The following is a 26,966-nucleotide window of genomic DNA, read 5'->3' on the forward strand; positions in this document are numbered from 1 at the left end:
AAATCATTCTTCAAAGTGATAGTATTTCCAAATTAGGAGGAAAATAATTCAGTGCTGATTTTTTTCCAGGGAACTTTCTAGTCGTTCATTCCTCTGACCTTCTTAATTTGAAGGTAAGTGGTTGTATTCAGTAGTCTCCTTATCTCTGAGTTGTTGCTTTAGGTGAGGTAACTCTGTAGGATTCTCATGTCACTTCCTCTTGCTGTTGGATGCTCTGTTCTCTTAGGCTCCGCCTGCACGAGAGGATTTTCCCAGCAAAACTGGGCTTTTGTTCAGAAAAGCCACAGAGCATCTATATTCAAGATGTGATTTGTTGAACATTTGTCGACAAAACCCAGCACATCCTTGCCCTGTTCAGGTACAACGCCTCTCTTAACCGTGTTCTGTTGAGAAAACAGCTGTGCAGATACTCCAGGGCCCTTTTGTCAACAGATAGAGCTTCCAGTTCACCAGGCAGCCCTCTTTGCAGAGCTTCCAGTCAGCCATTCTGTCTGGAGAGGACAGTTTGGTTGCTCTGTCAACAGAGCGGATAGCTCTTTTGACCTGCATCTACACAAAAACGCAATCTGTCACCCAGAGTTTTGCTGGGAAATCCCTTCCGACAGTGACTTCTGTCAGAGGCTTCTTGTGTAAATGTAGCCTTTATGCTTAGCCTCTGAGTTGCTGGTGCTGTGGGACTGCTGTACTACAAGTTCCCTATTTAGCATTTTCCCCATGGTGCCAATATTTTGCTGGGCATAGGCAAGAAGGTGTTAGTCTGAAGCATGAACTGGGGCTGAAATATCTCCCAGTTTTCAATGCCCGCTTTGCTTATATTTTCTCACACCTTGCACAGTTCCTGCCTGATTAAATGATAAGCTGGGGTGACGTTGTTGCAGACTGACAATATCCAGGACAATCCATGTGGAATTGAGATAACTTTACTGAATTGAACTAAACCATCTTGAAGTAGGTTTAATACATTTGAGCTACGTCTACACGTGAAGCCTACATCAAAGTAGCTTATTTCAATGTAGCCTAATAAGGTCTACACGTCCGCCAGGGCTGGCAACGTCGATGTTCAACATCGACGTTGTGCAGCACCACATCGAAACAGGTGCTGCGAGGGAACGTCTACACGCCAAAGTAGCACACATCGAAATAAGGGTGCCAGGCACAGCTGTAGACAGGGTCACAGGGCGGACTAGCGCTTCTGGGGCAATAGCTAGCCACTCCCTTAAAGGGCCCCTCCCAGACACACTCAGCCTGCACATCACTCAGTCTGCAGAGCCATAGGCACGCACACCTTGGGTGATGCAGTCATGATGGACCCCCAGCAGCAGCAGCAGCAGCAGCAGCAGCAGCAGCAGCAGCAGCAGCAGCAGCCAGAGGTCCACCCAGCTGCCCCTGCAGGAGCAGTGCTCGCACTGCTCCATGCCATGCAGGAGGCAGCTGAGCACCTCCTTGCCACAGAGGAGCTGCCCGCAGGGGACGAGGATGCAACCCCCAACCCTGCAGCACCCCGACCCCCCCGCCACCTCATACGCCACCGGCTGTGGAGCTACCCCACCAGCACCGACCGGTGGGAGCAGCTGGTGCTTGGGGAGTGGGATGATGACCGCTGGCTCAGGAACTTTCGCATGAGCTGGCAGACATTTCTGGAGCTATGCCACTGGCTCACCCCCGCACTCAGGCACCAGGACACCGCCATGCGGCGTGCCCTCAGCATCGAGAAACGGGTCGGCATCGCTGTCTGGAAGCTGGCCACTCCAGACAGCTACCGATCTGTGGGCCAGCAGTTTGGTTTCGGCAAGGCCACCGTAGGGGCTGTCCTCATGGAGGTAAGAGGACCCATGGGGGAGCGGGGGAGGCAGCCCTGGCAGGGGAGGGGGGCCCTGGCAGGGAAGGGCCACACACACCCTGCTGACCCCTAATTGGTGCTCTCCCATGTGCTTCCCCTGCAGGTCGTCTGCGCGATCAATGCCATGCTCCTCCACAGGCTCGTGAGGCTTGGGGACCCAGATGCCACCATCGCAGGCTTTGCCACCCTGGGCTTCCCCAATTGCTTCGGGGCTCTGGATGGGACTCATATCCCCATCCGCGCCCTGGAGCACAGTGGAGGACGTTACATCAACCGGAAGGGCTACCACTCAGTGGTCCTCCAGGCCTTGGTGGACAACCGGGGCCGTTTCCAGGACATTTATGTGGGCTGGCCTGGCAGCACCCACGACACCCGGGTATTCTGGAACTCGGGCCTGTGCTGCCGGCTGGAGGCGGGGACCTACATCCCCCAGTGGGAGATCCCTCTGGGGGACACCACCATGCCCCTCTGCGTCATTGCAGATGCGGCATACCCCCTCCGGCCCTGGCTCATGCACCCGTTCACGGGCCATCTGTCTGCCAGCCAGGAGCGCTTCAACCAGCGCCTGAACCACGCGCGCCAGGTGGTGGAGCGCACATTTAGCCACCTCAAAAGGCGGTGGAGGTGTCTCCTCCCTGCCTGGATGCGGGCCCCACCAACATCCCCCAGATTGTGGGTGCGTGCAGCACCCTACACAATCTGGTGGAGAGCAAGGGGGAGACCTTATTTCACGGCTGGGCTGTGGAGGCCGGCAGGGCCGCTGTGCAGCCACCTGCTGCCCCCAGTCACCAGGTGGACCCCGAAGGGACCTGGGTCCGGGAGGCCCTGCGGGCCCACTTCGATGAGGCCATGGGGTGAACGCTGGCAGGCCCCCCACTGGCCCTCCCTCATCCTCCACAACACTCCCTGCCCCTACGCCCACACCACAGATCACCCAACAGCACCCCCCCCACTTTTCTTGTACAAATAAAAGCAGACACTTGTTTGTGAAATCAAACATGTTTACTTGAACTCTTCTTAATAATAACTATAGAACTTCTAACTAACTTATATATTATATGTATGTATATTAATATAAAAACCGGGATAACAAGGAAGGGGAGAACTATTTACATGGCGGGGGGAAGGATCAGACAGTGAAAACGGGGGTCACAAATAAATAAATACAAACTATGTACAGGGCAAAAAACCAAAAAACGGGGGGGAATATATACAAAGAGCGGGGGACACGTCCTGGGCCCCACGCCCCTACAGTCCAGCACTGGGGGTGGGCGGCCGGGATCCCCGCCTGGGCCGCAGCCCTGGCCGGGGCTGGCTGGGGGCCGGGCGGACCGGAAGATATGGCTGGCGAGTGTCAGCTGGCCCCAGGTCCCCCTCGGTGGAATGGCCCTCGGTGGCGGGTGGTGGGGCGACAGTGGACGGCACGGCGACTGGAGCAGCGGGTGGCGCGGAGGGTGGAGCACGCAGGGTGGGCGCAGCAGCGGCCGGCGCAGCATGGGGGGCCAGGTACTCTACTATGCGGTTGAATGTCTGCATGTAGGCTCCCCATGCCTCTTGGCGCCAGGCCAGCGCCTGCTCCTGCAGGTGGAGGCGGTGTTGCTCCACCCGCAGCCGCTGCTCCACGACCTCCACCTGCCCGTGGTGGAGGGCCAGCAGCTGCGGGTCCATCGCCGGCGGCTGCTGCTGCTGGGTCCGCCATCTTGCCCACCGTGGGGCTGGTCGGTCCTCCGCCGAGGGGCTGGCCTGGAGTGATGGCCCCGGAGGGGATTCCGGGACCACTGATGCCTCACCGGCGCTCTCCGGTCCTTCCGATGGTGCAGCTGTGGAACACAGGAGAGGGGGAAGAAGAGTGGAGACAGCCGTTAGTGTGGGCCCCGAGCCGTGGCCCTTGTCCCCCCACCCATGTGCTGCAGGTTCCCCATCCCCGGGAGATGCTGCTGTGATGGGGTTCAAGGGTCCCCCTGCACTGCACCCCGTCCCGTGGTGGGAGTGACTCTCACTTCACTCAGCAGGTATGACAGGAGAGGTTTCTTAGGCAACAGATGCCCAGTTTCTCCTAGAAGTGACTGCACAGCAGTCAGAGACAGTCCTTCCAACCCGTCCTGGGTAGAAGACCCCAAGGGGTGCCCCTCTGGGGTGTAGCTTTCCCCCTTCTCAGGCAGGCAGCCTTCCAGCTCTCCCTTCCCCTAGCCTCGAACTGCGGCCCCCGATTCAAAGCCAGCTCGGCTCCTCCCTCCTCTTTGTTCAGGGCAAAGGTGTAACCTGCCAATTGTAGCCCCAGGATCATCCTTAGCCACTGGGAGCTATTCAGCTTGTTGCTCATATCTAGCCTGAGTCTCGCATTTGCACTCCCCCCACTCCATCACATGCTGCTGCTGCTGCTGCTGAGTGTTCCACCCCCTCCCCCTGGGGGACCCTAGAGGTTCCGCTCCCCCCAGCCCCGGGGATGGGGCATGGCACTGTTGTGCTGGGGGGGGCAGGGGCTGATGCACTCCTGTGAGGGACGTGCCACTGCTGTCCTTGGGGCCATGGTCATCTGGGCATGTGGAGGGCCCTGGCCATATCTATTACCCCCGCCCCTCAGCCCGGGGGTGTGCACCGGGGGGGTACATACCTGACGGTCCACTCCCACGGTCGGGGGACACCTGGGGGGCGGACGCCCGGCTGCTGCTCCGGGATGGCAGGAGGAGGATCTAGAGGCCAGTGTCGGTGGAGGAGGAGTCCCCCTCCTCCTCCTCCTCCTCCTGCTCTGGTGTCCCGGGGGTGGACTCCTGGGGGGGCCCCCGGGGTGCGGGGCTTGCCTCCGGGGTGGACTTTGCCTCTGGGGCCTGCTGGGGCTCCTCAGCTGAGGTGTCAAGCATGGCTGGAGGGGAGGAGGTGTGCCGGGGGCCCAGGATGTCCCTGAGCTCCATGTAAAAGGGGCAAATGACGGGGCGGCCCCAGATCGGCCAGCCGCATCCCGGGCCCGGGCGTAACCCTGCCGCAGCTCCTTCACTTTACTCCGGACATGGTCCGGAGTGCAGGCATGGTGACCCCGGGCAGCCAGGCCCTCGGCCAGCCGAGCGAATGCATCCGCGTTCCGCCTCTTGCTCCCCATTACCTGGAGCACCTCCTCCTCGCTCCAGAGCCCCAGCAGGTCCCGAAGCTTGGCCTCCGTCCAGGAGGGGCCCCGCTGCCACTTCCCGGCCTGGCTCCTGCCCTGGGAACCCTGGCTCCCCTTCGGGGGGGTTCCCTGAGGGCGCTGGGGGTCTGCTGGGCGGCCATCATGTCAGTTGGGGGTGTGGGTGGCTGAAGAAGAGCGTGCAGGCAAGCTGCATGTTATTGCTGCTGCCTGCATGCTCTCTCAGCTTCCTGCACAGAAAGGGAGGGGGTGGGGACCTTTAAGGGGCCGCTCCACGCAGCCACCATTGAGCTGAGGGGCTGGAGAGAGCGTCTCTCAACCCATCAGCTGATGGCCGCCATGGAGGACCCCGCAATTTCGAAGTTGTGGGACGCGCAACGACTACACATTCCCTACTTCGACGTTGAACCTCGAAGTAGGGCTCTATTCCCATTCCTGCATGGGGTTAGCGGCTTCGACGTCTCACCGCCTAACGTCGATGTTAACATCGAAATAGCACCCAACACATGTAGCCATGACGGGCGCTATTTCGAAGTTAGTGCCGCTACTTCGAAGTAGCGTGCACGTGTAGACACGGCTTTGGTGTCCATTATATTAAAGACGTAATTGTATGCAGCTTTTCTTGGGACATGTCCAATGAATATGTTCAGATCTTAAAGGGACTTTTGAGGACAATGTGTGTGAATTCAATTTTGGAGGAAATATATGTGGGTGAGGGGGATGAACAGGATCCACTTTGAACCCATATCTTTGAAGTTTTACTCTGAGGAAGAGAAAACCAATTGTTTGCTAATTATCTGTTGTGGAAACTCTAGATCAAAGGGCCCCTTAACCATATAGAGATTGAACTAAACATGGTATCAACACAATTGTTCATCACAGTCTCAGCTCACAACTTGAAATCACAAGAAAAGCCCTTTGGATAATGTTTTGAAGGACTGTTCCTGTCAGATCCAATGGCACGGGTAGCATGATCTCTGGTAAAACTTATTAGTATAGGTCCTTTCGTCGTTTTTTTCTGTAGACAGAAGCCAGGAGCATATGCCTTGGCTGGACCACAGAGGAGAAATACAAAACGTAGCTCTGAACTGGAAGTTTTATCACAGCATTTTGAGACAGGAGATTTTTGTTTGCATATCTGTCATTATGAGAGCTGGTGGTAGTTTATGGGTAAACTGTCTTTCCTTGACACTTCACGGACACATGTAGATTTCAACAAAATTTTGTTTGGAGAAAAGAACCTCAAAATCCAAGGACAGAGAAACTTTCTGAAACCGAATGCAATTTTTAGTTTCAAAATGGTTTTGTTTCAATTATTTATTTTACATTAGTAATATTTTAAAAAATGTCAAAATCAGAATAAAGAGTTTCAATTTAGCTGAACCGCATTCTTTTCATGGAATCTTACTCTATGGGAAATTCTGACATCTTCGCTGGTTTCCTTCTGTTTCACAATGTTGTCAGTCACCCTCTGCAGAAGTTTGGAAGAGATGGTAGAAAAATCATTCACCCTTCCCATCCTCTCCGCATGCTACATAGAAACTGCTAAGAATCTGACACATACATGCTACTTTGATTTGGTTTATTTTCACTGCAACTTTTCAGCTATGATATGTAATGTGGTGACATACAGGTGCTTAATGGTATATATGTATTTGGAAGCAGGTGGCAAAATGCATTTCAGCTGCATATGTGGATATTTATATAAACCATGGTGCGTGCAAGCTTGAGCACAGCTTGCTTTCCAATCTTGAAAGTTAGTTTCTTCACGTTTGTGTATGCACACATTGTCCAGAAGATGGCACTGTTTGATAGGGGACAAAGAGGGAAGAAAGGAGGGAAAAAACAATTTATTTGCAGCAAAATCCTGTTTATGGTCTCCTTTTAATTAACAATTATTTGTATGTCATTTTTATGACTCACCATTATTCATAGCCGGTGTTACACTGTCTTACACAAGCAGTCATAAGAAGGTGTGGGTCTGTTGTTGCTGATTAGCTGCTGAAAGCTCTGTGACAGATTCATCAAGGGCATCATGTGGATGTTAGGCTGCTTTAGGATGTCTAATAAAGCAGAATCTTTCATTATGTTTTCTTATACTTCCAGCCTGCATATGTTTAAGACCAGATTTGAAAACCTCCAATCATGGACATACAGATTTTCCACATTTAAAAATCCAATCCTTAATTTACATGTGAAAGAAGAGTATCAGAGAGGTAGCCATGTTAGTCTGTAGCTCCGAGAACAACAAGAAGTCTTGTGGCACCTTATAGACTAACAGATATTTTGGAGCATAAGCTTTCATCATGCATCAGATGAAGTGGGTCTTTGCCCACAAAAGCTTATGCTCCAAAATATCTGTTAGTCTATAAGGTGCCTTGAGACTTTTTATTGTATGTGAAAGAAAAGCCTTTCAAAATTCTTAGTATTTTAGAATATTAATTATGGTACATTAAATACTTATAACTTACTGTGTCTGGTGTTTCGCATCTTTGTACCATTTTACAAATGTTGACATTTTAACCCTCAGAACATTCCTGCAAGGTTATTTGAATTAATGTTAATTATCGGGGTGGATAAAAATATCCCTTTTTTAAAGTCATCTTTTTTTATTTAAATTGGATTTTGATTTTTCTGAAGTCATCTGTAAGATACTATTTTTTTCATTTAAATTAAATCTCATCACAAATGTGCTATACATAGGCTATGTCTACACTTGCCCCCTTCTTTGCAGGGGGCATGGTAATCAGCCTGATCGGAGAATACTAATGAAGTGCTGCAATGAATATGCAGCACTTTATTAGGCTAATAATTCTCCCCACGGCAGCTTGAGTACTGGCATGCTGTGTAGCTGCGGGCACTCTGTAGGGGAGTAAGGGCACTTTGAAGTTGCATGTGTGCTTCAAAGTGCCTGCAGCTATGCAGCATGATGGAACTTCGAAGCTTGATGCTTCAAAGTTGCTGCAGGGAGAATTAGCCTAATGAAATTCTGTATATTCAGTGCAGCGCTTCATTAGTATTCACCAGTAAGGTTGATTACCATGCCCCCTTCGAAGAAGAGGGCAAGTGTAGACATAGCCATAGGCTATGTCTACACTAGCCCCAAACTTCGAAAAGGCCATGTAAATGGCCATTTCAAAGTTTACTAATGAAGCGCTGAAATACATATTCAACGCCTCATTAGCATGCGGGTGGCTGTGGCACTTTGAAATTGACGCGGCTTGCCGCTGCACGGCTCATCCTGACTGGGCTCCTTTTCGAAAGGACCCCACCTACTTCGAAGTCCCCTTATTCCTGTGAGCAGATGGGAAGAAGGGGACTTCGAAGTAGGCGGGGTCCTTTCAAAAAGGAGCCTAGTCGGGATGAGCCGCGCGGCGGCGAGCCGCGTCAATTTCAAAGTGCCGCAGCCGCCTGCATGCTAATGAGGCACTGAATAGGTATTTCAGCACTTCATTAGTAAACTTTGAAATGGCCGTTTACATGGCCATTTCAAAGTTTGGGGCTAGTGTAGACACAGCCATACAGTTTCAAAAATAAATTAATGACTCTAGTCTGTCCAGCCTAGCCACTAGCTCTTGCTTCTTGAAAGTTCTGGTCTTTCAATTTTTGAGTCTCAGAAGACTAAAGGTAACTTGCAAAGAAAGACACAAGCTGGATAGGATTGTTTTTGTTCTGTGTTTATGTGATGGTGGACCTTGGCTGAGTGCAACAGAGGAGACATTGTTTTAAAGACAGAGACAATCTATAGGAAAGGAAGGAGACAGCACAGAAAGGAGCAGTGAAATGGTCTGGAAAGGAAAAAAAGATATTATTTAGTACACACAAAGCTGTCTGTATTCCCCCACACTTTTGCCACAGAAAAGCCACCGTGCCTTTTAGACATAAGAGAGACCCTAACTATGAATATTTTGAAGAAATTCATTCTCTGATTAAACATGTGCAAGCAATGCAAGAAGATGATGCAGTGCCTACCTGCCAAGGATGAAACATCATAAGGAAAAGTGTTTATTGGGAGAAAATCATGTGGATATGGCTGAGTGTATCAACTGGTTAATACCTTAAATAATTCACTTTGTAATGCATCATTTTTGAAGACTTTTTCCATGCCTTTATAAAAGTGTAGTTTGACAAGTAAATTCCCAGCCCATGTTGGATGTTTTGATAAAAAATGTTTAGCTTAGCTAATCCTTATGGCTTGTTTAATTAGTTAACTTGGTTTAGAATCTATCACCTAAATATACATTACATAAAGCTGCAGTAAGAGAAATATATATGTGCCAGTTGACACTATGTATCATTTTCTCATCTTACAAAATATATGCCTCTTATTTTGAAACATGGTCTGTGACTATGATGGTGATGATGTCTATTCCCTATTTCATTTCAGCATAACTCAGCTTTTCCAAGGGAACTATATTCTATACTTGCTTTCTCAAAAAACCAAATAAGTGTGCCAGTGAGTTCAATGGGATTTACTCTAAAATTAAGTGCATTCTAAGCACAGACAGCCTTAGCTATTTTTGGTAACTGGATTCAGAAAGAAATCAATGATTTTTTTGGGGGGGTGTTAAATCACCTTGATTTAAATCAACTCACCCTGAATACTGAACCCACTACGGTCTATATTTGTAATAGGTTTACCTCCCATTAGATTAGAGGTCATAAAATTATATGACTGGAAAGGACCTCGAGAGATCATGTAATTCCTTGCAGTCATTCTAGGGCCTACCACCAGTCAGACTATCTTCGACAGGTGTTTGTCTAAACTGCTCTTAAATGCCAATGATGAAGATTCCACAACCTCTCTAAGCAATTTTTTTCTAGTGCTTAACCACCCTGAAGTGAAGTATTTCCTCACGTTCAACCTAAACCTCCCTTGTTACACTTTAAGTTCATTGCTTCTTGTCTTATCCTCAGAGGTTAAAGGGAACCATTCTTTTCCCTCCTCCTTGACATTAAATATTACCTACACAAGGAAAAATTTCCAGTTTTGTCTTTCAACAAGAAGATAGCTCCTAAAGCCTTTAGATAAATGGTATTTGAAAGCAAATGGGGCTGTGATCATCAGATTTTAAGAAGGTTGAATGCTGGCTCCCTGCCAGTCCCACACTGTAGTGAAGAGAAGGTCATTATGCCAGCTCTGCAGAGAACATAGTTTTCAGTTAGCATGGCAAAATGAACACTGGCTAGCTTTTCTGACATTGCTTAAAGAGAGCACAATCAGTAGCTACACTACAAAACAAAAAAGCATTCATGTAGCACTTCAAAGGCTAACAAAATAATTTATTAGGCGATGACCTGTTGTGGGACACACCCACTTTTTCAGATCTCCTAGTGCTGACTCTCAGATTCTTCAACTGGTTATGTGCTCTCTTCCCCTGAACTCCAGCTGGGTGGGTGCTCTGGATTCACAGAGGCGCCTGACAGGTTTAGCATGTGACAAACAAAGAGACGCATATTTTGCACTTGATCCTGAAACAGCACCCTTCTCTTTACTTGTAAATTAGAGAGTAGTCATCATCTAGGAAACAGACACCCTGACCACAATGCTTCTCATTCTTATTTACCTTCTCTTGTGAGTCCTTGAGTATCCATCAGACAAGCAAAGTGTCTTCCCACTTCAACAGGCTCCTGCAGCAGATCCCTTTAGTTTGAGCTGGTGAAAATGGCTGAAGGCCCTGAGTAGAACAGCTTCAGCCCTTTTATATCCTTTCAGTCCCATCTGCTTGGTGAGACTTGAGCGGCTTCCTCGGGTGATCACGGCCACTTCCCAACTGTCTATGTTGCCAGGTGACTTCTCCTCGGACAAAAAAGTAGTGGGTAGGAGCCAGCTTTAAGTCATGGATGCATGTATTTGAATAGGGGAATGTCCAAATTTAACAAGCATTTCTTGTCAGCACCATAACACTACCTCCAGAAATTTCAGTGCAAAATGGAGGAAGAAAGGAAAAACAGAAGGCAAAGGACTTCAGATTCAAAGTGGAGTTTGCAGCTTGATAAAGATGCATCCAGAAAAGTTTATAATGTCACACCAAATTTATAAATTATACACAGTCACCAAATTGTTATTTCCATAGTTAATTTTTAAAATATCATACAATACTAGGACTGGAACGGACCTCGAGAAGCCATCGAGTCCAGCCTCCTGCCCCAATGGCAGGACCAAATACTGTCTAAACCATCCCTGATAGATGCTTATCTAACCTGTTCTTAAATATCTCCAGCGATGGAAATTCTACAACATCCCTTGGCAATTTATTCCACCGTTTGACCACCCTGACAGTTAGGAACTTTTTCCTAATGTCCAACCTAAACCTCCCTTGCTGCAGTTTAAGTCCATTGCTTCTTGTTCTATCCTCAGAGGCCAAAACAAGCCCAATTCTTTCAGCCTTTCTTCATAGGTCACATTCTCTAGACTTTTGATCATTCGTGTCACTCTATTCTGGACCCTCTCTAATTTCTCCACATCTTTCTTGAACTGCAGTACCCAGAACTAGACACAATACTCCAGCTGAGGCCTAACCAGTGCAGAGTAGAGAGGAAGAATGACTTCTCATGTCTTGTTCACAACACACCTGTTAATGCATCCTAGAATCATGTTTGCTTTTTTTGCAACAGCATCACACTGTTGACTCATATTTAGCTTGTGGTCCACTATAACCCCTAGATCCCTTTCTGCTGTAGTCATTCCTAGACAGTCTATTCCCATTCTGTATGTGTGAAACTGATTGTTCCTTTCCAAGTGGAGCACTTTGCATTTGTCCTTATTCAACTTCATCCTGTTTACCTCAGACCATTTCTCCAATTTATCCAGATCATTTTGAATTATGATCCTATCTTCCAAAGCAGTTGCAACCCCTCCCAGTTTGGTATCATCTGCAAGCATAATAAACGTGCTTTCTATGCCAATATCTAAATCATTGATGAAGATATTGAACAGAACTGGTCCTAACACAGACCCCTGAGGAACCCCACTTGTTATACTTTTCGAGCAGGATTGAGAACCATTAAGAACTACTCTCTGGGTATGGTTATCCAGCCAGTTATGCACCCACCTTATAGTAGCCTCATCTAAATTGTATTTGCCTAGTTTTTTTATAAGAATATCATGCGAGACCATATCATATGTTTTACTAAAGTCTAGGCATACCACATCTACCGCTTCTCCCCTATCCACTAGGCTCTTTATCCTATCAAAGAAAGCTGTCAGATTGGTTTGACATAATTAGTTCTTTACAAATCCATGCTGGCTGTTCCCGACCACCTTACCACCTTCCAAGTCCTTGCAGATGATTTCTTTAATTACCTGCTCCATTATCTTTCCTGGCACAAAATTAAGCTGACTGGCCTGTAGTTTCCTGGGTTATTCTTATTCCCCTTTTTGTAGGTGGGCACTATATTTGCCCTTTTCCAGTCTTCCGGAATCTCTCCTGTCTCCCATGATTTTCCAAAGATGATAGATAAAGGCTCAGATATCTCCTCTATCAGCTCCTTGAGTATTCTAGGATGCATTTCATCAGGCCCTGGTGACTTGCAGACATCTAATTTTTCTACATGATTTTTAACTTGTACTTCTTTTATTTCAACTTCTAACCCTACCCCTTTCCCACTAGCATTCACTATATTGGGCATTCCTTCATCAGACTTCTCAGTGAAGACCAAAACAAAGAAGTCATTAAGCATCTCTGCCATTTCCAAGTTCCCTGTTACTATTTCTCCCTCCTCACTGAGCAATGGCCCTACCCTGTCCCTGTTCTTCCTCTTGTTTCTGTAGGGAATGTGGCAGCAGGAATGCAAGGTTACTGAGGCTGGTAGGAATGTGTCTCCCAGAGGTCATCTGCATGAGAATGCAAAGGGGTGCATGTGTGATACCTTTCTGGCAAAGCCTAATGGGTAGCAAGTAAGCCATGAGATTTGGTCTATTGTAAACATGTTGTTGTAGAATCACAATTTAAGCTGACACTCAGTGTGGGAGTTGTGAGATCTCACCAATGCTCTGGGTTGTTGTGGGGAAAGGGCAGTCACCATAGCCGCATAAGACATTGATTGCACACGGCTCCCTAGTTTAAAGTATTGTAAAGGAGGAGTGGGAGGGGTACTAGTTAAGTAAGGTTGCTGAGTGTCTGGGCCCTGCCTTGGCTATATAGCTATAAGCCTGCCTTGACTAGCCCTTCCCACCTGTTGAAAGATAGAGCTGGATATTAGGGTGTTTGTGAAACCCTACTGCAGGTAAAGAGCTGAAATCACAGGGTTCTGCCTCAGGATGATCCCTAGCAGTGTGATTGGTAAGGGAGTGATGATGGTGACCAGCAGGCAGCCGGTAGGAGGAGCAGCAGATGACAGTGACTGGTGGGCAGCCAGTAAGAGGAATGGTGGACAATGGCAACTGGCGGGCGGCTGTAAGAGCAGCGGCCAGCAGGTGGCAGTAAGGGGATACTGCAGACAAGTGGACAGCTTGTACTGCCCTGGGCTACGTCTACACGTGAAGCCTACATCGAAGTAGCCTATTTCGATGTGGCGACATCGAAATAGGCTATTTCGATGAATAACGTCTACACGTCCTCCAGGGCTGGCAACGTCGATGTTGAACATCGACGTTGCACAGCACCACATCGAAATAGGCGCTGTGAGGGAACGTCTACACGCCACAGTAGCACACATCGAAATAAGGGTGCCAGGCACAGCTGCAGACAGGGTCACAGGGCGGACTCAACAGCCAGCCGCTCCCTTAAAGGGCCCCTCCCAGACACACTTGCACTAAACAGCACAAGATCCACAGAGCCGACAAAGAGTTGCAGACCCTGTGCATGCAGCATGAATCCCCTGCTGCAGCAGCAGCAGCAGCCAGAAGCCCTGGGCTAAAGGCTGCTGCACACGGTGACCATAGAGCCCCGCACGGGCTGGAGAGACAGCGTCTCTCAACCCCCCAGCTGATGGCTGCCATGGAGGACCCCACAATTTCGACATTGCGGGACGCGGATCGTCTACATGGTCCCTACTTCGACGTTGAACGTCGAAGTAGGGTGCTATTCCGATCCCCTCATGAGGTTAGCGACTTCGACGTCTCACTGCCTAACATCGAAGTTAACTTCGAAATAGCGCCCGACGCGTGTAGCCGCGACGGGTGCTATTTTGAAGTTAGTGCCGCTACTTCGAAGTAGCGTGCACGTGTAGACACAGCCCTGGTGATATATCTGGGCTCTGGGTTCAGGACTGCACAGCGGGAGGTACACCCTGTAACTGTGTGTGGGGTAAAGGGCCAAGAGCCCCAGCAAGGCCGTGTCTACACGTGCCCCAAACTTCGAAATGGCCACGCAAATCAGCTCATGAGAATAAGGGGACTTCGAAGTAGATGGCGTCCTTTGGAAAAGGAGCCCCGTCTGGACGAGACGCGTGGCGGCGAGGCGCGTCAATTTCGAAGTGCCGTGGCCGCCCGCATGCTAATGAAGCGCTGAATATGCATTTCAGTGTTTCATTAGTAAACTTCGAAATGGCCATTTGTGTGGCCATTTCGAAGTTTGGGGCACGTGTAGAAGTAGCCTAAGAGACTTGGTTCTACTGCATATGGGGATGGTATCTTGATAAAGGGGTTTGTCTCTTCTTTGCTTAGATAAACTGCATCTGTCACTGTAACCTTGGGGTAGGTTATGGTCATTAAACAAGCTGTTTCTATCTCAGACTCTGTGCTTGCGAGTGGGGGAGAATCGCCTTACAGGCACCCAGCACGTGGGGTGAAATAGTCCCAGGCCACTGAGTGGGGGCTCGAGCCGGTTGGTTGTATCCTTGACAGGAACCCCCCCAGGAGTTGAACCCGGCCCTTCTGGCAGGCATCTGGCATTAATAGAAGGGTTACATTTCTAATATATTAATAAAAAGCCTTCTTGTTTCCCTTTATGCCTGTCGCTAGTTTGAGCTCATTTTGTGCCTTAGTTTTTCTAACCTTGCTCCTGCATTCTTGTGTTGTTTGCCTAAATTCTTCCTTTGTAATTTGTCCTTGTTTCCATTTTTTATATGATTCCTTTTTTATTTTGAGATCATGCAAGATCTTCTGGTTAAGCCAAGGCGGTCTTTTGCCATATTTTCTATCTTTCCTACACAGTGGGATAGCTTGCTTTTGGGCCCTTAATAATCTCCCTTTGAAAAACTGCCAACTCTTCTCAGCTGTTTTTCCCCTCAGTTTTGCTTTCCATGGGACCTTACCTACCAGCTCTCTGAGTTTACCAAAATCTGCCCTCCTGAAATCCAATATCTCTATTTTGCTGTTTTCCCTTCTTCCTCTCCTTAGAATTGTGAACTCTAAGATTTCATGATCACTTTCATCCAGGCTGCCTTCCACTTTCAAGTTCTCTACCAATTCCTCCCTATTTGTTAAAATCAAATCTAGAACAGTTTCCTCCCGGTAGCTTTTTCAACCTTTTGGAATAAAAAATTGTCTCCGATGCAATCCAAGAACTTACTGGATACTCTGTGCCCTGCTGTATTAGTTTCCCAACATATATCTGGTAGTTAAAGTCCCCCATCACCACCAAATCTGGGGCCCTGCATGACTTTGTTAGTTGTTCAAAATTAGCCTCATTCACCTTTTCCACCTGGGTAGGTGGCCTATAATAAACTCCTAGGAGGACATCACCCTTGTTTTTTACCCCTCTTAGTCTAACCCAGAGACTCCCAACATGTCCATCTCCTACGTCCATCCCCACCTCAGTCCAAGTGTGTACATTTTTAATATGTAAGGCAATACCTCCCCACTTTCTTCCCTGTCTATCCTTCCTAAGCAGGCTGTACCCTTCAATACTAACATTCCAATCATGTGTATTATCCCACCAAGTTTCCGTGATGACAACCATGTCATAGTTGTATTTATTTATTAGCACTTCCAGTTCCTCCTGCTTATTACCCATACTTCTTGCATTTGTATATAGGCATCTAAGATATTGATTTGATCTTGCCTCCCTGTTTTGCCTTGACCCTCTTTTTATTCTGACATTGTTGCCCATGCTGCCTCCCATTTCTGACCCATCTCCCAGGTTTCCATGTTCTCCACTTACCTGTGGGCTTTGCTGCCCTGCCCACATCGAACCTAGTTTAAAGCCCTTCTCGCTCCGTTAGCCAGTCTGTGTCCAAATACGGTCTTCCCCCTCCTCGAAAGGTGAACGCCATCTCTGCCTAGCAGTCCTTCCTGGAAAAGGATCCCATGGTCAAAGAAACCAAAGCCTTCCTGGCGACACCATCTACGCAACCAAGCATTCACCTCTAGGATACACCTGTCTCTGCCTGGGCCCCTACCTCTGACAGGCAGGATTGAAGAGAATACCGCCTGCGCCCCAAACTCCCTGACCCGTGCCCCCAGAGCCCTGAAGTCACTCTTGACCTGCTCAGCGTCACACCTTGCAGTATCATTAGTGCCCACATGGATGAGAAGCATGGGATAGTAGCCAGAGGGCTGGATAATCCTTGGCAACACCTCCATAATGTCTCAGATACGGGCCCCAGGCAGGCAGCATACCTCCCGAGATGAAGTGTTAGGGTGACAGATGGGTGCCTCTGTCCCCCTCAGAAGAGAGTCCCCAACCACCACTACTCTACGTTTCCTCCTCGCAGTGGTGGCAGCAGACTTCCCAGCCTTGGGGGTACGAGGCTTCTCCTCTGCTGTACGGGGCGATTCTTTGTCTCCTGTATCAAGTACAGCATAATGGTTTCCTAATACCATGGTGGGAGGGTTCTGAGCAGGGGTGGAACACTGCCTACTGCCAGAAGTAACAAGCTGCCAGTGTCCACCCTGATCTATCTCCTCCTCCATCAGTGGTTTATCAGCTGTCCTGTGTACTGGGACAGTTACCTCAGCTGTCTCCACATGAATACTATCCAGGAACTGCTCATGGAGTCGGATACTCCTCAGCCTGGCCACCTCCTCCTGTAGCTCTTCCACCTGCCTCCTGAGACATTCCACCAGCAGGTACCTTTCACACTGGATGGTCCCCCCAGCCTGGATATCAGTGAGTGGGAATTGCAAGCCACAGTCCCTGCAAAGCCACACCAGGATCTGGGTAGAGGCATCCATGGTCAGGCAGTCTGTCTGGCTACAGGCACAGGTGGAGGAGACAGTAAGAGTGCTGGCACAGGTGTTGCGGGTCCGAACCGTAGTAGGCCTCCCTCTGTCAAACTCCCTCTTAAACTCCCCTGTTTCCAGCTCCCTGTCTGCTTTGCTTCCCTGGTCTCCCTTGCCTCTGGCTTTTAAAGTCTGGATCAGGCCCTCCCCCCTGTGAGTCACACAGGGGAAGGCTAATCAAGGGAACAAAGGTCAGGCATGCAGTCTCAACTGCCACAGAAACTGAAACTCACCCACCTGAAATCAAAATGGCAGTTCAAATTCAAAGAGTTAAGCACACTCACTCACTCCAAAAGCCAGCGCTCTCACCTCGTAGCTTCTGCAGCTGCAGGATAACTTGCTCTCCCTCTTAAACTCCCCTGTCTGCAGCTCCCGTCCGCTTCGCTGTATGTTTTTTTCCATTGCATTTAGGCTCAAAAATGCCTTCTGAAAATGAGATTTAGGCACCTATGCCATAGAATGATAAGAGTAGAAAGATCCTCTAGAGGTCATGAAATGTAGTCACCTGCACTTAAGCCAGTATCGAACACTGTCTAGACCATCCCTGACAGGTGTTTGTCTAACCTGCTCTTAAAAATCTCCAGTGAGGGAGAACTGACAGTTTCCCTAAGCAATTATTCCAATGCCTAACCATCCTGACAGGAAGCTGTTTCCTAACGTGCAACCTCAACCTCCCTTGCTGCAATTTAAGCCCATCAGAGGTTAAGGAGAACAATTTTTCTCCCCCTGCCATGTAACAACCTTTTAGGTACTTCAAAGTTGTTACTCCGCAGGACTCCCTCTTAGGCAGTTGTTTCCCATTTTGTATACATGGAACTGGTTATTCCTTCATAAGGGGAATACTTTGCATTTCTCTTTACTGAATTTCATCCATTTTACTTCTCACCACGTTTTTCAGTTTGTCCAGATCATTGGCAATTTTGTCAGATTTTACAACAGCTAACACCACAAAACCTAAATTTAAAACTCTGGGCCTTAGGCACTCATGAAAAATTGAGCTGTAGTGATGGGAAGTAGCTGGAATTTAATAAAAAAAAATCAAACCCAGGAATAGGTGGGAGGAACATGGGTGTGTTTTGTTTCCTCTCAGTTGTGTGACAGTGGATCGTGAAGAGGTGCCAGGCTTGTTATCATGAAATGACAAACCTGTAACTCTGAATGTTCAGTAAGCAAATATCAACCATTAGCCAATCATTTAACATTAGCTGTCCCCTACCTTCTTTGATTGTGGTGTCTACCCAATGCAGGCCAAAAAAATGCCTATTTACAAACTATGCATTAGAGATTCTCTGTCAAATCTGCCATGAAATGATATTTTGAAATTATGACCCTACCATAATGGACTAATGAAATAGTTAAGCAATAGATTTCAGAGCAAAGAGCATTTTCTGGAGCGTAATGAATGGCTGGGAGAACCGATGGCCTGAAACAAAGCCTTGGGCCATTAACCCCGGTCAAGTGATTAATTCTCTAGGAAATGCCTCGTGCTATGTTCGTTATTGCTATTGTAGCTCACAGAATGCGATTAAATCTGTACTGAATCTTTACTATTTTTTTCTTGTTCTGAAGCAATTACAATGCTTTGAGAATGATCATTTTGCAATATTATTGCTGTTGCTATTTACATGTTATTTTTATAATGAACCCTTCCCAACACCAGGTGATTGATTACCATATAAACTGTCAGTGGTCTACGTAGATTTTAAAAATAATAGAAATAGGAGTAAAAATGTTTCTACATAATTTCCTTGCAGAGGCTACAGCTACACATCAGGTGCTCAATGTGTACAATAGGTGCATCTGTGCTTGCTCTGTTCCTGTTTCTCTTCCTTGTTCAGCCTTCCTCCATTCTGGCTTTAGCTTTCCAGCCTGTTCTCACTCCAGTCGTCACTCCAGTCCATTTCATGCCTTTCTGCCTTGTTCCTAATTCTGGGGCCATGTCTGACTTTTGGCTTGGTTCTTGACTCTGATTCACATGGGGGGCTGGGCCTCCCTCAGGAATTAAGGCTTGGTCCTGGGCCCAGCACCACGGCTAGGCCTACTCAGTCTGGTTTTAGGATCAGTCTGGATTTAAGCTCGGTGCCCCAGCTTGGCCAGGCCCTTATTTCCCCTCCACCCCAGACTTCAGGCCAGGCCTTCCTCGTTTAGATCTGATCCTACCCATTCCCCTCCCCATAAGGAGAGGTGGAAAGAGACAGGATCCATGACCTGGCCCAGGCCCCCAACTCAGAGACAGGTGGGGAGACTAAGAGATGTGGCCTAACCTAGCCTCCCGAGGATGCCGGGGTGAAGGGATGGGACCTGTGGACCGAGCTAACCCCCCAACCTGGGCACAGGTGGGGGGACTGGAGTCAGAGCCTGATCTAGCCCCCCAGACTGGGGACAGGCGAGGGGTCCAGGAACTGTAGGCCAAACTGTCCTCCCCACAGGAAAGTCAGAAAAGGCTAGGAGCCACTGCCTGACCCCCAAAAGTGGAGGGGGGGCTGGGAGCCACAGTCCGTACCTTCCCCCACAGCCACCAAAGAACAGGCAGGGTGCAGCTGGGAGTAGAAAAATAACCTGAGCAACTCCAGATACATCTGCCAGTTATTTAATAATTCCCATGACTCTTCTTTGAACCCTTCACAATTATCAATCTCCTTCTGGAATGGCAGGCATCAGAACTGGACAGAGTGTACCAGCATGGCTTCATCAGTGCCAAATATAAGCTGCGTCTACACTTGCCGGCTACTTCTAAGTAGCCGTGCCAACTTCGAAATAGTGCCCGCCACATCTACATGTGGTGAGCACTATTTTGAAGTTGAAATCGACGTAAGGTGGCGAGACGTCAAAGTCGCTATCCCCATCAGGGGATGGGAATAGCGCCCTACTTCGACGTTGAACATTGAAGTAGGGTACGTATAGCCAATCCGCGTCCCGCAACATCGAAAAAGCAGGGTCCACCATGACGGCCATCAGCTGAGGGGTTGAGAGACAGTCTCTCCAGCCCCTGAGCTCTATGGTCGCCACGTGCAGTGGCCCCTTAAAGCTCCCCGCCCCCTGCGTTCCTGTGCAGGAAGCTGAGAGTGTGTGCAGGCGGCAGCACTGCCACGCGGCCAGCCTGCACGCCCCTCTGCAGCTGCAGTCCACCACCCCAGCAGCGATGGCCGCCCGCCAGCCCCCCAAGCACCTCCAGGGCACGCCCCCCAAAGGGAGCCAGGGCTCCCAGGCAGCCAGCCAGCCTGGGAAAAGGCAGCGGGGCCCCTCCAGGATGGAGGCCGAGATCTGGGACCTGCTGGGGCTCTGGGGCGAGGAGGAGGTGCTCCAGGTAATGGGGAGCAAGAGGCGGAAGGCGGATGCATTCACTCCGCTAGCCGAGGGCCTGGCTGCCTGGGGGCACCCTGCCCGCACTCCTGACCATGTCAGGAGTAAGGTTAAGGAGCTGCGGCAGGGTTACACCCAGGCCGGGGATGAAGCCAGCCGATCTGGGGCCTCCTCTGTCACTTTCCCCTTTTACAGGGAGCTCAGGGAAATCCTGGGCCCCCGGAACACCTCCTCCCCCTCCGGCCACTCTTGACACCTCGGCCGATGAGCCCCAGCAGGCCCCAGAGATGGAGTCCTCCCCGGAGGCAAGCCCCACACCCCAGGGGCCCCCCCAGGAGCCCACCATTGGGATGCCGGAGGAGGAGGAGGGGGAAACCTCCTCCAGTGATGGGGGGCTCCACATTGCCCTGCTGTCCTGGAGCTCCAGCAGGGCATTCGCCCAGAGGGTGTCCCCCAACCGTGGGAGCGGAGCTTCAGGTATGTACCCCCCCGGTGCACACCCCCGGGGTTAAGGGGCGGGGACAAGAGACATGACCAGGGCCCTCCACATGCCCAGATGACCATGGCCCCAAGGACAGCAGTGGCATGTCCCTCAGAAGAGTGCATCACCCCCTGCCCCCCAGTAGGACAGTGCCATGCCCCATCCCTGGGGATGGGGGGAGTGGAACCTAGGGTCCCCCGGGGGGGGTTGGCCACCCATCATCATCATCATCAGCAACAGCATCTCTGGGGGATGGAGATGGGGAACTAGCAGCAGAGGGGTTGGGGGACATGGGCCAGGGGTTGGGGCCCACACTAACGGCTGTCTCCACTCTTCTTCCCCCCTGTGTTCTGCAGCTGCACCATCGGAGGGCCCAGAGAACGCCAGCGAGGTCTCAGAGGTCCTGGAGGGCCCACCGGGGCCATCCCTGCAGGGCAGCCCCTTGGCGGAGCACCAACCAGCGCGAGGACGAGGCTGCCAGAGGAGGAGCCACCAGAGGCTGGCGACGGACCCCCAGCTACTCGCAACCCTCCGGCGTCAGCTGGAGGTGTCGGAGCAGCGCTTGTGGGTGGAGGAGAGGTGGCTGGAGCTTCAGGAGCATGCGCTGGCCTGGGGCCAGGAGGCATGGGGGGCCTTCATGTGCACGTTCGAGCGCATAGCGGAATACCTGGCCCCCCATGCTGCGCCGCCAACCGCTGCACCCGCTGCTCCACCCGCCATTCCGACTGCCGTCCCACCACCGTCCGCCACTCTGGGACCTTCCGCCGAGGGGGACCTGGGGCCTGCAGACACCCGCCGGCCGTACCTGCTGGTTCGCACGGCCCCCACCCAGCCTCGACCAGGGCTCAGGCCGAGGCGAGGGTCGTGCCCTCCAACCCCGGGCGCTGGACAGTAGAGGGGTGCGGGGCCGAGGACGTGGCCCCCCCTCCCCCTTTGTACATATCCCCCATTATATTCGCATATAGTAACAAAGAGGAAGCCGTGGTAGTCTATACACTATCAAAACAAAAAGCAGTCAAGTAGCACTTTAAAGACTAGCAAAATGGTTTATTAGGTGAGCTTTCGTGGGACAGACCCACTTCTTCAGACCATAGCCAGACCAGAACAGACTCAATATTTAAGGCACAGAGAACTAAAAACAGTAAGCAAGGAGGACAAATCAGAAAAAGATAATCAAGGTGAGCAAATCAGAATATTTGTATATAGTTTGTGTTAGACCCCTGCTTTTTTATGGTACCTGCCTGCCCATGTAAATAGTCCCACCCCTTTTTTTCTACTATATATATATATATTGTATTAATAAGAGAATTCACTGTTTTTTGGTTTCAAAAACAACAGATCCATTTTTATTTGCAAGAAAAGTGAGGGGGGGTGTGCTCTTGGGTGCTCTGTGGTGTGGCCTTTTTGCTTTTTTTTTTTTTTTTTTTTTTTTTAAAGTAGTAGTGCGCTGCTCTCTAGTCTCCCAGTACTTTGCTAGCCACTCAGCAACTGCTTTGTTGTCAGCCGTTTGTTTTTTACTCAGTCTGCTAGTGGGTTCTTCTCTCTTCAGCCTTGCATAGGGATGTTTAGGACAATGACGGTTTGCATGTGTGAATCTGCTTAAACATCCAGTATGAGTTCTTTTGTGTGCCTGTAGAGATTTCTCTCGTGGAAACACTCTATTGCAGATGTTACAACGGATTCGGCTGGATGAATGCTCTCCCTCACTAATTAGATCTCGCACCGTGTCTGCTCTTGGTCGGCCACGTCTAATACCATCCTTCAGATGGCTGCTGCCGCTTCCACTATCCGGGCTGCCCGCCTCCTCGTCCTCCCCGTTGGCGGCTCTGATCGCTGCCCCTCGGGGCTGCTGGACCGAGGGAGTGGCGGCGCTACCTGGGCTGAGGGTCACGTTGTGCGCGTTCTCCCCCCAGCGCCAGGGATACACCATAAAGTCACTGAAGCCGGGACTGGTGGGGACGGGCGGGGCGGGCGCCGGCTCCTCGCCGCCCCGGGACGGTTTAATCGGGGTGGTTTTGATAACGGAGACCAGGACCCGCTTCGGGGAGTCCTGGCAGAAGATCACCTGGGGCGGCCTCTCCGCCATCGCGAGCCTCTGGCAGGCAGCGGGACGGGGAAACCTCCGCGGCGGCCCAGGCCCACTTTTCCGGGCACGGTGATCTCACCCCAAAGCCGCCTGTCGCCCCCGATCCTCCTCAGCCACTCATCGGCGGCTGGTCCTCTCCGGGCCTCGGTATCTCCCCTGCCACTCCGGCCTCCGAACAGCAGATCCGCCGTGTCAGCGGTGGCCGCCGGCCATGGCAGCAGCTCGTGGAGAAGCGGCCGCACGTGCGCGTCTCTCGTTTGCGGCGGTGTCGGGTCCCCCACCTGGCCTAGATCGCAATACAGCTGGAGCCGCCGCCGCCGCAATTCCTGCCGTGGGGGCAGGGAGTGTTATGGAGGATGGGGGGTGCAGTTGGGGGCCTGCCAGCATTCACTCTGCAGCCTGGTCGAAATGGGCCCGCAGGGCCTTCTGGACCCAGATCCCCTCGGGGTCCACCTGGCGACTGGGGGCAGCGGGTGGCTGCACGTCAGCCCCGCTAGCCTCCACAGCCCAGCCCTGGAAGAATGCCTCCCCCTTGCTCTCCACCAGGTTGTGGAGTGCACTTCACGTGCCCACAACCTGGGGGATGTTGGTGAGGCCTGCATCCAATCGGGTGAGGAGACACCTCCAGCGGCCTTTGAGGCGGCCAAAAGTGCACTCAACCACCTGGCGCACATGGTTCAAGCGCGTGTTGAAGCGCTCCTGGCTGGCTGAGAGATGGCCCATGTAAGGGTGCATGAGCCAGGGCCGGAGGGGGTACACCACGTCTGCGACAATGCAGAGGGGTATGGTGGTGTCCCCCACAGGGATCTCCCACTGGGGGATGTAGGTCCCCACCTCCAGCCAGTGGCACTGGCCTGAATTCCTGAACACCCGGGCGTCGTGGGTGCTGCCAGGCCACCCAACATAAATGTCCAGGAAGTGGCCCCGGCTGTCCACCAATGCCTGGAGGACCACAGAATGGTATTCCTTCCTATTGAGGAAGCGTCCTCTACTGTGCTCCAGAGCACGGATGGGGATATGGGTCCCATCCAGAGCCCCAAAGCAATTTGGGAAGCCCAGGCTGGCAAAATCCGCGATGGCAGCATCTGGGTCCCCAAGCCGCACAAGCCTGTGGAGGAGCAGGGCATTGATTGCACGGACAACCTGCAGGTGAAGGACATGGGAAAGCACCAGTGAGGGGTGTGCAGGGTGTGTCTGGCCCTCCACCCCAGGGCTGCCCTCCACCCCAGGGCTCCCCCCCAGGCCTCCCCCGGGTCCTCTTACTTCCATGAGGACAGCCCCGACGGTGGCTTTGCCCACGCCAAACTGCTGCCCCACGAATCGGTAGCTGTCTGGAGTGGCCAGCTTCCAGACAGTGATGCCAACCCATTTCTCAACCGTGAGGGCACGCCGCATGGAGGTGTCCTGGTGCCTCAGCGCGGGGGTGAGCCACTGGCAGAGCTCCAGGAATGTCTTCCGGCTCATGCGAAAGTTCTGGAGCCAGTGCTCGTTGTCCCAGTTGCCGAGCACCAGCCGCTTCCACCAGTCTGTGCTTGTGGGGTAGCTCCACAGCCGGCGGCGTGTGCGGCGAGGGGGTGGGGGGGTCAGAGGGCAGCAAGGTCTGGGGCTGCTTCCTCCTCCCCTGGGGGCAGCTCCTCTTCTGTGAATAGAAGGTGGTCAGATGCCTCCTGCATAGCACTGAGCAGTGCAAGCACTGCTCCTGCAGGGGCAGGTGGGTGGACCTCTGGCTGCTGCTGCTGCTGCTGCTGCTGCTGGGGGTCCATACTGCCTCGACGGGGTGTGCGTGCCTGTGGCTCTGCAGACCGCGTGCTGTGCAGGCTGAGTGTGTCTGGGAGGGGCCCTTTAAGGGAGAGGCTAGCTGTTGCCCTGGAAGTGCTAGTCTGCCCTGTAACCCTGTCTGCAGCTGTTCCTGGCACCCTTATTTCGATTTGGGCTGCTTTGGCGTGTAGACGCTCCCCTGCAGTGCCTACTTCGAAGTAGTGCTGCCCAACGTTGACGTTAAATGTCGACAGCACAAGCCCTGGAGGATGTGTAGGCACTATTCATCGAAATAGCTTATATCAATGTCACTACATCGAAATAAGCTATATCGATGTAGCATACACATGTAGACGTAGTTATACAGATATAGGAATCTCTCTACTCCTAATCAAGATTTCCCTGTTGCAACCCAGTATTGCATTAGCTATTTTTGTTACATCACATCAAGACCTCACATTCAGCTTCCTGAAGAAAAGATTTCTGGGTTATAATGGTCAGAGTCACACCTTCCCAGGATAGACTTCTCCATCCCATATGGCCTATATTCTTTGTTCATAGATGTACACACATTTATATCCTGTCAGATTACAGAGCAAAATGTTTGCTTTCTCCCAATTTGCCAAGTGATCCAAATTGCTCTAAAACAAGTGACCTGCTTTGTTCATTTGCCACTCCCTTAATTTTACCAGTGATGCTTTTATTTTCTTCTGGGTAAGTAATAAACATGTTCAATAGCACATGGCAAAAAATTCAGAAGTCTGTGGGACCCCACTGGAAACACACATCTGCTCAGTAATGATTCTGTATTTAGGATCACATTTTCACACATATTGGGCCATTTATAGTCCATTTTGTATAAGCCACGTTACTTTTATAGCCTTCAAATTTTTAATCAAAATGTTGTGCAGTAATCAGGCAAACTTTTAGTAAACTAAGTGTATTACATACACTCTCTTACCTTTATCAACCAAACTCATAATTCCATCACAAAGCTATCAAATTAGTTTGACATTATTTGTTTTTCATAGAATCCTAGAATCCTAGGGCTGGAAGGGACCTCAGGATGTTGACTCCAGTCCTCTGCCTAAAGCAGGATCAATCCTAATTAAATCATCCCAGCCAGGAATTTGTCAAATTGGAACTCATAAACCCCTAGGGATGGAGATTCCACTACCTTTCTAGATAACAGGTTCCAGTGCTTCACCATTCTCCCGGTGAAATAGTTTTTCCTAATATCCAACCTACTCCTCCTGCTCTTCACCTTTAGGCCATTGCTCCTTGTTCTGCCCTCTGTCACGATTGAGAACAGCCTGTCTCCATCCTCTTTAGAGCCCCCCTTCAGGATATTGAAGGCTGATATCAAATCCATCCTCACTCTTCTCTTCTGCAAATTAAATAAGCCCAAATCCCTCAGCCTCTCCTCATAGGTCATGTGCTCCATCCCCCTAAACATTTTGTTTTTTATTAAAAAAAGGGCCCATAAATGGATGCAGTGCTCCAGATGTGGCCTCACCAGTGCCAAATAGAGGGGAATAATAATTTCTCGACCCGCTGGAAATGTTCCTCCTAATGCACCCCAATATGCCATTGGCCTTCTTGTCTATAAGGGGATGCTGTCAACTCATATCCAGCCTCTCATCCGCTGTGATCCCCAGGTTCTTTTTTACTGTGATACTGCTTAACGAGTAAGTCCCCAGATATATCAGGTTGACAACTCTATAATTAACTGGGTTGTCCGGTAAAGACACCCGACCAGAGCTGGGAGAATTAGCCTAATGAGGTGTTGCATATTCATCTCAGCACTTCATTAGTATTCTCTGCTCAGGCCGATTACCATGCCCACTTCCAAAGAGATTAGTGCGTACACAACCATAGAGACTATATTGCTTATACAAACTATTATTTAATAATTATATAAACTACAATTTATCTCACTCCCCGCCCCACCTCCCAAAAAATAAAATTGAACAAAACCAGAAATATTTATTTAACATTATAGCCTTCTAATGCCACTGTCAGGATTGTTTTATTTCCTAATACATTTAAAAATCTTTCTTATATCCTTAAGTCCGCTAGCCATGTACCTCTGCTTATGTTATTTGATTTCCCCTAACAAATGTCTGCAATTCCTAGCTGCTGACTTGCATTAATTAATATTAACTTCCTCCTTTCTTCTATTTGTTTTTATATTTTTTCAAAGGGAATTCTTATCTAATGCCTTCTGTTTGTATAATCACACTCGGCAAATTATTATTAAAAAAAAAA

The 26,966-nt window shown here is 50.2% G+C and overlaps 1 pseudogene; it reads right to left on the reverse strand.

The window, feature by feature from the left end:
• LOC142010731 (zinc finger protein 367 pseudogene) overlaps positions 1–23,198 on the reverse strand; it is a 65,502-nt pseudogene extending 42,304 nt beyond the window's left edge.
• Positions 23,199–26,966: the final 3,768 nt, after the last annotated feature.

Source organism: Carettochelys insculpta, chromosome 3, assembly GCF_033958435.1.
Source record: "Carettochelys insculpta isolate YL-2023 chromosome 3, ASM3395843v1, whole genome shotgun sequence".
NCBI lineage: Eukaryota > Metazoa > Chordata > Testudines > Carettochelyidae > Carettochelys > Carettochelys insculpta.